Below are 9,434 nucleotides of genomic sequence, written 5' to 3' on the forward strand. Positions count from 1 at the left end.
GTCACAATCTGCCCACCCAGTGGTGCAGGCCATGCTGCACTCATGGCATCAAGCCCACAGCCCTCTAGGAATCAACCCTCAGATTCACATTCATGCGCCACTTTGGGGCAACCTTGGCTTACAGATAGGCGGAGAAATGATTGAATGGGCTGGCTGGCGAACAAGGGGTATCTTCACTGTCAACCACCTCCTTGAGAACGGGCTCCTAAAGACGTTCCCGGCTTTACGGGCCAAATATAACCTCCCTGCCCACTATTCCTGGCAATACCAACAGCTTTCTCATTGTATTATCAGTCGTATGGGTTCTCACCCGCTGACTTTGCATCATTCGCCGGTGCTTGATTATTTGCAAACTTTCTGCTCTTTTCCCAGAATAATGTCAGGCATGTGGAAACTATTGAATCAACACCTTTTCTTTTTACCCCTTCTTTTATCTCTTAGGTCAAAATGGCAAACGCGCGTGGGGGTAGACTATGATATAGAAGATTGGACTGCACTCATGGAGGTTATGCAAAAAGGGGTCCGTGAAGCAAGAATGAAATTTAGGGCCATATGTACGAACACTTTTTCCCATAGACACAGACTGGGTAGAAACCTTTGCTACATCTGGCCCTTAGTCTCTTTAAATCCTTGCATGATTGGTACTGGACACCCTTGAAGGTCAGATCTGCTGCACTCCTGCCCCACACGCAATGTTGGCATTGCCCCCACCCGTGCTGCGACCTCCTGCACATACTATATGATTGTCCAACCATTCAGCCATACTGGAAGGCACTGCCTTTATCACCCACTCTCCCAGCATCTTTGCTTCTTCTTCATGACTCTGGTGATGCCAGGGAATGTCTCACACGCAACTCTGTCTAACCTATATGGCATTTGCTTCAGCCAAACTCTGTATCCTACAACACTAGAGAGCAGCAACCCCCCCCCCCATCATGAATGGCTCTCCTCAATGTTCCAAAATGCTACCCATGAGTGCATGATTTATGCCCTACAAGACTGGACCGAGGTGTTTCAGCAAACCTGGGCCCCCTTCCTAAGGCTTGCAGACCACTGAGCACCACATCCACTCAACATATCTCCCCCCTTCTCCCTCCATTTCTCCTCCTCCTCCCTCCCGCTCATCTCCCACTGCTCCCTCTACCTGTCCCACAGTCGCACCCGCCCTCGCTGCTACCCTTCTCTCTTAACATGTCTCCCACTCACTCCCTCCCCTACCTTCCCTTCCTCGATCCCCGATCCCCACACCCCTCCGCCCCCTGTTAACCACCTTGCCACCAGCCTCTACCCCTTTTTCCAGGAAAACACTCTCTTTCTTCTCTATAGCTCCTTGTTTCCTGAATTCCATTCCTTGGCCTCCCTCCCCGGTCTCGTAATTATCATTCCCTTCCTTTCCCTTCCCCTTTTACATAGCTCTGCCTCCTTCCCGATCCTCCTCTCTTCTTTCTTTCATCCCACCTCCTTTACCTTTCCCCCACAACGGTCTTAGGACCCTCCATTAAACATTACACATTTTACATCACAAGGCAGTTTAGGGCAGGGATAGCATTGAATTGAATTAAAAATGTTGGCTACTGTTTGTATTTCATGTTTTTGTTTCTGAAAAATCTGTATACAAGGAGTAATATTTGATGGCATAGGAGGATGTGCATTGCCGGTTAATTTTCATGTTTGGCATTGCTGAATTATTGGTAGTGTTTTCTTCAGTATTGCCATGCCTCCTTTGTCAGGCCAGTGAGTGTGTGAGTGTGTTTGCATAGGTCACCATTTGTCTTTGTTCTCCATTTTCTGTGGCCGGGGCCATTTTTGTACATTCTGTGTCCATAGGCCTGAATGTTTTCTTTGTTCTCTATGCTCCTATGCTTGCTGTTGCTGTTTGACCATGCAGTCAGAGTCTATTTGTACAGACAGCCAGTGTTTTTTTGCCATAGGCCTGCATGTGATATCAGTTTAATAATATGCTTGAGGATCATTGAAGTATATGTATGTTATGAATATGATTATGAAGAACAGTGCTTTATATTGCATGCATTTGTTTGCATTTTGTACCAGCACCTTCTTGCTGATAGATTTCTCATACTCCTGTAGTAAAACCATCATCAATTTAGTTTTGTTTATTATTATTTTATTTAGATTTTGTATTTTAATTCTTAATTTGAATTTTTTTGATGTCTTATTTAATGTTAATCTTTGTGATTTGATTTTTTTTTTTTTTTTACATTTTCCTTCATTCCATTCACCCCCTGATTGGAATAGGTGCAGTCACACAACATCATTCATTTGTTACATAATATCCCATTTCCCCCTGGCCCCCTGCCTGCCTTAGAGTAGGTGCACTGCACACACACCACCATCATTCATTTCTTAATGATTATTCTATTTCCCCCTGGACTAACTTGCCTGCCATCAGCACACACTAGCCTTTATTTTTCAAGGATTATTCCATTTACCCATGCACCTCCCTGACTGCCACAGGTGTCTCCTTTAGAACAGATGCACACAAAGCAAAGAGCTGTATCTGTATGTTGTGTTATGCAGATTGTAAATGAAATTCTTTGTTATGGTGGGGTGATTTAACTTTAAAATGGTTGCCTAAGTAACCAACCACACTAAATTATAGTGCCTTTGTCCATAGTAATTCAAACTGTAACAATGCCATATTTCACTAAATGTTTTTCTTGCTTGTTTGCTTTTAGGTGCACAAGAAAAGGGACATCACCCACAGCACTGCCAAATAGAAGACATGTGACCACACAACACAATGTCAGTCCTCCAATCTTTTCCACTTGTGCAACTCAGTGCCACTGCAAACTGACAGCTTTAAATTAGCCCCAAAGAAAGTTGTTCCCCATAAAGCGGCCAGTGAGAAGAAGCAGTTTTCAACATTGGCATGCTGAACACAACTTTTTTGGGAGACATGTGCCTGCCAAACTGGCCTCAAGGGAGGAACCGGGAAGCAGCATTTCTACATCAATGGCACCACCACAACCAAGGCCTATGTCTGTCAGCGAGGCAGCTATTGGAATCATGGTGATGCCGATGAGCAGTGGCGTTAAATTGGATTTGTCCCTTTCGCAAAGCAGTACCCAATCATTTCAGGAAACCAAGCAAAGTGGACAGCAGCCAGCAATAGTAGATCTTTCTGAAGTTGGAGCAGAACAGGGGATTGAAACTTCCTGCCAAGCAAGAACCTTCTCTTTTAGAATCACTGGCTCCCAGATCTCCAACAAGGAAAAGGAAGGGTGCTACAGGACCAGTTAAAGAAGGTCCTCGCAGGTGTGAACAAAAAGGCAGAAGCACATGCCTTGGTTGAGAGCTTAATCCTTAGCTTAGCTGTTAATGCAAGGCTGCAACATTACATCATGATGTCCAAAGAGAGCATCTGAGCCACACTTCTTGATCCACAGTAAAAACAGCTTCTGGATACTTTAGTTCCGTTTTCTGAAGGTGATGTTTCAAAATGCAGGAGGGGGATTGTTAGCAAGCTGGAAACCAGAAGAAGAAAGGCGGGAAATTACTAGACTCCCACTCCTGGGCAGAAGTTGTGGGGTGCCACCTTCAACTTCCAGAGAGGGCAGTCTCCTCTCACAGCAGCCAACACCAGCAACAAGAACACCAGCAACAACCACAACTACAGGAACATAAGAATTGGCCCCAACCTCTGCATTGGCTTAGTTTCAAGTGGCAGTTCTTATGTTTAGTGTAGAGGTGAAGGCAAACGAAGTTGAGCAAGTGGCAGCACCAATGACCATTGAGAGGATATTGCAGGAGTAGCTGGATAACCCAAAAGAGGCCTGTGTGGATCAAGAGTATCTGCTGAGTATGTATTCAGTGAATCCAGTGCAGTTGTCAAGGTGAGAAGGACCAGAGGAACATAGCAGCTGAGTGAGAGGGCGGTCGCAGGCCCACAGGAACATCGATAGGTGGAGGTGCATGGTCTGCCAGTTTGTGCCTTGTGCGCCATGTGTTGGTGCGCTGTCTTTGCCTTATCTTTTCATGGGTGCAGGGACCATGGCAAGAGACTGTCAGAGATTTCTGGTCAGGCCGCAGGTGCAGGAAACGCTTTCTCGTGTCTCTGGGCAGTGGTTTGAAGTGGCCCGGAGCGTAACCCGGGATGCCGCTTCATGGTGATCTTTCACTTCTGGTGAAAGGGAGGCAGTGCTGTCGGCTTCATCCCCCTGGTCTCTTTTTTGGAGTGGGGCCCTGCAGTTTGGGCACCAGACGAAGCCAGGGCAGGGAGCCCTGGTTTAGGAAAGGGCACGACGCCAAGTCGGGCACAGTCAAGGAAGGTTCCCAAGGGAAGTACTTGCAACGCGGTGCTCCTCGCTAATAGGAAGATTAAAGGTAAGGAGGGGGTGGGATTTAGCCCCAAACAACCTCAGGGGTGCCCATAAGGATAACCAAGGGAGCTGTAGAACCCCGATCACCCAGAGGAGAGAGGACCCCGCCTAGGACAAACTGATGCAGCCAAATCATAGGGGCATCCTGGGGTATTTGGAAGAAAATACAGCGGCAAAGATTCCTCACATGGAAGCTCCTTTATTTTCACTTTTTAAAGTGGGGCTTGGAGGACATGGACACTACGCAAGGCAGCAAACACTGTTCCTTGGGGGTAAGGAGACTATCATTGGAAACCACGAGGGGGAGGTGCCAAAGGAGGCCTTGGCTCATTAGGGAATGATCTTACAAATACTTCCATCCCTCTTGAAGAGCATAGAGATCCTATGCAGGCCCCTTTATCAGGTCTGCTACCAAGTCCCATAGTTTCACTCACAAATGCGCAATCAATGGACACTGATGCGTGCAATATTGTCAACGTCCTTCCCGCATAATGAAAGAGATCAGAGGAAAATTTTGGATTTCCAAGCAGAATCAAGCAAGGATTAGTGCATCATGTGAAATCATGGACACCAAAATAAATATATTAACAGAAAAAATTGCATTTTTGGATAACACATTTAAGGAGCTGGATATGGAAGTAACTTCTAACAAACAAGATATTCAACAGTTAATGACAAGGGAAAAAATGCTACAAGATCGGCTGGACAGCCTGGAAAATAGTATGAGATGGAACAATACTAGACTTTTGAATATCCCAGAGGCGGTTGAAGAGCAGGATAATAAAGCTTTTGTGATATCACTCATCAGAGAGTACTTAAAAGATATGAATCTGGAGGAGGATATCCAACAAGTTCACTGAGACCCCTATAACAAAAACCCAAATAGGAAAAACCCCAGGAAACTTCTGGTTAATTTTTGATCTTACTACATAAAAGAAAACATTTTGATGGTAGCTTTAAAAACAAATAGGTTTAAAAAAGGGGATAGATCTTTTCGTATTAGGTCAATATGTCTAGGGTAACCCAGGACAGGCAATGGGAGCTGCGAAAATATCTGCAAGATCTTCGAGCATTGGGGGCAACTGTCCAAATGAAATTCCCTGCAGCTCTCAGAATCATGTGGAACAACAAGATGTACAACATAAGAGAACATGATGAAGTGTGTTCCTTTCTAGAGCAGATGAAGGCAGCAGAGTGACTTTTTTTAGACTGTAATGCCGAAGTTCCTGGGAGTCCAAAATAGGAGTTTCTTACTCCAATGGAAGTAGGGAGGGTTCCTCAGGGTAGGGCGTGGGGGCGCCAGGGAAGGGCACATACAATTTTATAGTAGACTAGCACCAGGTATGGGAGCATTTGAGGAAGAAAATAAAGAAATAAATATCATCCTTAGGAAATTTAAGCTACTAAAGCAGCTTACCTTTTAGTTTGTCTTCAGTGGTATAAACCCCAACCTTCACCACAATATTAAGTACTAGCTGAGGCCTCTTGAGGGTCTTGTCATGGAACGTCAATGGCCTTAGAGTTAGTGGTCGAAGGTGGAAAATCCTTGAGTTGCTGGGAAGGATAGATAAAGAAGTAATTATTCTACAAGAAACCCACTTATTACAAGGCGATTGGGGAAAATGCCTCAAAGAATTTAGATGGATAGATCAACGTGTGGTTACAAAACTGACAGAAGTGGTGTGGGGTATAGCCATTCTAACCAAAGAATCTATATAGGCAACCTTGGGTGGCGTGGTTATGGATCCCAAGGGGCGATGGTTGATAGCAGAGATTAAAGTTGGAGGAGTGTGGTTTGTGGTTGCAGGTTTATTGATACATAGCGATCAGAAGGGTTTTAGTAGAGGAAGACAGATGTTTGAATTGACCCATGATTTCTTTTTAGTGGTATAGATCTTGCTCAATTGAACAGTCATCATCTTGCGATTCTTACCATGGATGCCACGAAAGCTTTTGATTGAGTTAGTTGGCTCTTTTTATCGAGTGTTATCGAGACATATGGCTTCCGTGGCCGTTTCACTAAAGCAATAGAGGCATTATATAAGGACCCTGGAGCGAGGGTACTGGTGAATGGTAATTTATCAACACAAGTCAAGATAGATAGGGGTACTCAGCAGGATTGTCCACGCTCCCCTCTTCTATTCAATCTAAATATTGAACCCCTGGCGTTAATGATCAGGTCTAACCAAAATATAATACCATTTCGTTTCAGAAAGTGGGAGAAAAAAATGGCACTGTATGCTGATGATCTTATGATTTATACTAATGATTTGATAGGTTTATTACCAAACACCTGGAGTGTTCTGTAGGATTTTGGCAGGGTGTCTGGGTATTTGGTTAACCAACAGAAGACAGAGATAATGTGCTGGAATACACCATATGACTCTCCTTTGGTAAAAAAAGAGATCAGGTACCTGGGGGTTCAGATTACTGCAGACTTGGAGGAGGTGGCCCCTGGAAAAACTTTAATAATGTATAGTTATCTACAAAGAAGTTAACAAGATTGTGGTCTGTTCTCCCACTGTCCCTGTTAGGTAGATCTAATATTTTGAAAATGCTTATTTTACTGAAATTTACTTTATTATTTAAAACTATACAATTAGAATTTAAAGCAACATGGTTCAGAAGGTTGCAGGGGGAATTGACTTCTTTAGTTTGGGCATCGTGGGGAGCCCGTATTGCCTGGAGGAAGTTGCCCAGGAAGAAGAATCAAAGGGGAATAGTCGCTCCAGACCTTTATAAATACTATATGGCATTCCACCTTAAGAACATAAGGAGGTTATTAAATGATCACTTTAGCTATACCCCATACCACAAAGTCATGATTAGCACCCTGGAGACAGGTGACCATTTTCTCTATAAATATGACCATCCAAAATACTTCAAGAAGGTCAAAATAAAGTTCCTCAGTGCAGCATGTAAGATATGGTCACAGACTTGACGAGAATTGGGCATACCATATTATAGAGATTTTGCGCCAATATGGTACTCACCAGGCACCCCAGAATGTCTTCAAGATAGATTATCTCTTCCACTACGGGGTAAAGGGGTGGTTCGATAGGGGCACATTTCGGTAAAACAGGAATTGATCCTATGGAATATGTTTGTTGAGTTAGTCAGAAACACAGTTTCCAAGTTGAAATACTATCAGTTGGCGAGCTGTGCAAGTGTCCTCCCTAGACGAGAGCAAAGAGAGGATTTTTGGGTGGAGAAATTATGTTATAATTTAGCATATCGCAAGGAGGTCGCTCTCTGGTATTGGATGTTGTTTATGGAGGTGACAAAAGACCTCTGTCTATTGCCAGCTAAGAAATGGACCAAGGAAATACCCGCACTGGATATTGGCAAGCTTTGGCAAGTATCTTTTGTTACTCTTTGGGATATAGTTAAATCAGACACATTGAAAAAAAATAATCCTTTTACTTTGCATAGGGTATACTGGTCTCCAGAGAAGATAACCGCCCTGGAGAAGGGTAAGAAATGTTGCCCACGATTCAACGAAGAAAGAGCCAATGACGTCCATATGTTCTGGAGTTGTTTGAAGGTAGATCGTTATTGGATGGCTACAGGGGAAGTGATCAGAGGTGTTGTGAGTCCAGATATTAAGGTAACTCTCCCGCTAGTAATACTTGGAATTTCCCTAAGGGATGATTGCTCAGCAAATCTGGCTAAAGAGCAGAGGTACATGTTATTTATGCTAATAATTTTGACACAACGAGAGAAATGCCTCAATTGGACACTTCCCAAGACTCCCCCGATTGGATTGCATCAGTCAATAAAGTATATAATTTGGAAAAGTGTGGCCTTCAGAGTAAGAGAAATACGTTTTGGGCACTATGGAAGGAAAGGAAAAGCTGAGCTAAGTCAATTATGGGATGGCCAAATGCAACAGAGAGTCCAATGATTATGTGTCTCGCCCAGGTCCTCTGGTTGGACTAACTTAGGGGTAAAAAGGGGCATGCCTGTCTCTTTGGAGCAGTGTCTCTTGGTAGAGCGGGGCCCTAACCATGGATGACCGGGTGGGGCCCGAGGTGTTGCCTCCTTGTAGTGATGATTTTTCTCCTTGGTGCCCTAACTCAGCTGTTTTGGTAGCCTGGCTGGATTGGATATGAGGACTTTAAAAAGAAAAAAAGAAAAGATGAGAAGGACTAGTCTCCCACTTCAAAACATGGAGAGATTGACTATGATCAAATGAACCAACATTTCATACCACACTATTACATTGTTCCTGAAATAGCACAAGAGGTGGAGGAGGGTGATTAATCAGAATCAAGTGTGTTAGCTGATCAACTTCTGGGCGAACCACCTGAGTTTGATGTTGAACTCTACTTTCCTGACTGAGTATGCCATAATGCCACCATAGTACTTTTTAATTACTCACAATTGAATATATATATATATATATATATATATATATATATATATATATATATATATATATACACACACATACACACACACACACATATATATGTATATATATATCTACACATATATATACAAAGAGAGAGACAGAGAGATTGTTTTTGTTTGTTTGTGTTTGTGTCTGATTTATGCTGCCCTCTCATTTTTTGACAGAAACAGCAGACATCCACGTGAAACTCATTTACAGAGAAATAATAATGTTTCAAGCAAACAAATATTTTGCTAAAGAATTTATCAACCTTAAGACACTTTATTCTGGACAGCTGTTTACAAGAGTCTGTCATACTACCAGTACTTGGCATATGCAAAAATATTTATTAAACATTTGAAGAAAGCTTTGTTGTAAAAAAAAAGAAAAATGGGCCATTCAAAAAAGAAGAAAAAGTACAAAAGAATTTACTACCCCAGTGAAGAAAAAGGCAACACCACAAGGAAGAAAAACAAACAGTACATTAAAATTGTCAGCATTAAATCATAGGTGTATCAATGTCTGACAAGACAGCCTTCTGAATTGTTATTAAAAACAGTTATGTAGAGTTCATAAACCAACATAAAGGAAGAACAAGAGGTCTGTATTGGAAACTGTCAATGACGTTTCGGCATTTATTGTAGATTTAAGGGTCTCATCGGGACCAAGAATAACCTGGGGAATGGTGGCAATGCAAGGTA

Source organism: Pleurodeles waltl, chromosome 3_1, assembly GCF_031143425.1.
Source record: "Pleurodeles waltl isolate 20211129_DDA chromosome 3_1, aPleWal1.hap1.20221129, whole genome shotgun sequence".
Taxonomy (NCBI): Eukaryota; Metazoa; Chordata; class Amphibia; order Caudata; family Salamandridae; genus Pleurodeles; species Pleurodeles waltl.